Below are 2,461 nucleotides of genomic sequence, written 5' to 3' on the forward strand. Positions count from 1 at the left end.
GAGCAACATTTGATACTCAAATACCGTGGCTGCCTGCACAAGTACATCCAGGAAGAAATACAGTTCCTAAACATCCCCTCGCTCGGCGCAGCATACCGGTATGCCGTCAAAGTCGAGCAGAAGTTTAAACAAAAGAAGCGAGACTTTGGATCTGCGAATCCAAAGCAGGGGAAAGGTGCCCCTAAACCACAGAACAAAGGACAAAGCCAAGGCGGGACAGCCCAAGACAACCAGCTGAAGCTGCAAGCAAAGAGCAACGCCGCGAAGCCGAGAAAGGACACTGGAAAATGGTGCGAGTTCCATAAGAGCTCCACTCACAACACAAGTGAGTGTCGGGCCAAACAGTCACTGGTGGCTGAGCTAAAGGTTTCAGAATCAGATGCATGTTCCGACTCTGAGTCAGAACCCGATAAGGGGTATGAAAAAGGGAAGCAGATCATTGATGCGGATCCCAGCGCCACTGTTGCTACCGCAAAGATCCAGAAAAATGAACCCGAAGATCCAGAGGAGGAGGAGCGTCTCTTCCACTCCCAGATGTGGGTCAAGGGCTCCCCGATACAGTTCATTGTTGATAGCGGGAGTCAAAAGAACCTCATTTCGGCAGAGGTCGTGAAGCGGTTGGGCTTACCGACCACAGCACATCCACAACCATACACCATTGGGTGGCTTTACCAAGGGCGAGATCTTCGCGTGAGCCAGCAGTGTCGCCTTCCATACAACATCAAGCCCTTCACGGATGAGGTATTGTGTGACATTGCTCCCCTTGAAGTTTGTGATGTATTACTAGGACAACCATACTTGTGGAAGCGACATGCTGTGTATGAATCAAGGCCCCGTGCTGTTATTATTACATTGGGAAATAAGTTGTTCAGGATACCAGAGGTACCACCACCTGCCGCCATCTCTTTGATTACTGCAAAACAATGCAGTAAGATCATTTCCAAAACCAGGAAATTTGTTTTCCTGATGATACGCCCTCAAGGGAAGAAGAAGACAGTGGCCGCGGCCTCCAAACGAGGTCCCTCTGCACGGCAGCTACAAATGGACAAGATTGTGGAGGAGTACAAAGACATCTTCACCTCCCCGGCAGGGGTTCCTCTGCACTGTCAAGTCAAGCACTCCATTGATCTGACCCCAGGTGCGCCGCTACCCAATGGACCAATTTATCGGCGCTCCGTTCTGGAGAACAATGAAATCAAGAGGCAGATTCAGGAGCTCCTACAGAAAGGTCACATCCGTCCGAGTTCTTCGCCCTGTGGGAGCCCGATAGTGTTGGTACAGAAGAAGGATGGGACGTGGAGACTCTGTATTGACTATCGGGCGCTGAACAAGATCACTGTCCGTAATAGGTACCCGATCCCGCGGATTGATGACCTCCTAGACCAACTAAAGGGGGTGAAATATTTCAGCAAGATCGATCTGAAGTCAGGATATCACCAGGTACCAATTGAACCCTCAGATGTGTGGAAGACTGCCTTCAAATCCAAGGAGGGCCTCTTCGAATGGTTGGTCATGCCTTTCGGATTGACGAATGCTCCTGCAAACTTTATGAGGCTAATGGATGACATCTTGCGGCCATTCACCAACTCCTTTGTAGTAGTATACTTGGATGACATTCTGATCTTCAGCCAGAGTTGGGAAGAGCACCTCCACCACATCCGACAGGTTCTCCAAACACTGCGGCAACACAAGCTATGTGCCAATTTGGAGAAATGCACTTTTGGCATGACCGAGGTCCAGTATCTGGGATACATCATTGATGAACAGGGGGTGCATGTCGATCCAGCCAAGGTCCAAGTCATTCGGGATTGGCCCTCTCCAACCACTCTAACAGAGCTCCGCAGCTTTCTAGGTCTTGCCAACTTCTACCGCAGGTTTGTGTTGGGATTTTCTCATATTTCTTGGCCCTTGAGTCAAGTCACCAAGGGCGGGGCGAAAGCAAAATTCTTTTGGTCTGAATCTCAACAGAAGGCATTCAGGGAGTTGAAGGATCGCCTCTGCACGGCACCAGTGCTCGCGTTACCAGATTTACAACAACCATTTGAGGTCGAGACAGATGCCTCTGACTATGCTATTGGGGCAGTCCTTACTCAACATGGACATCCAGTGGCATATCACAGTGAAACACTTTCAGACACAGTCCGAAAGTACCCCACTTATGATAAAGAGATGTATTCCATTGTACAGGCCTGCCGACAATGGAAGCATTACATTTTGGGGAAGGAAACGGTCATCCACACAGACCACCGACCTCTGCAATTCATACAGACCCAAGGGAAATTGCAAAATGATCGCCATCAGAAGTGGTCTACATACCTGCAACAGTTTCACTTGAATATCAAGTATAAAAGGGCAGCACCAATAATGTTGCAGATTGCCTCAGTCGACCACCGATCATGGCGCTAACCACCGTGCTCAACTCTTGCGGGCACGAGACTTCTGATTGGCCACTTCTCTACAA

The sequence above is a fragment of the Pinus tabuliformis genome, chromosome 2_2 (assembly GCF_031772625.1).
Source record: "Pinus tabuliformis cultivar Carrire ecotype Pingquan chromosome 2_2, CPIR1, whole genome shotgun sequence".
NCBI classification, from domain to species: domain Eukaryota; kingdom Viridiplantae; phylum Streptophyta; class Pinopsida; order Pinales; family Pinaceae; genus Pinus; species Pinus tabuliformis.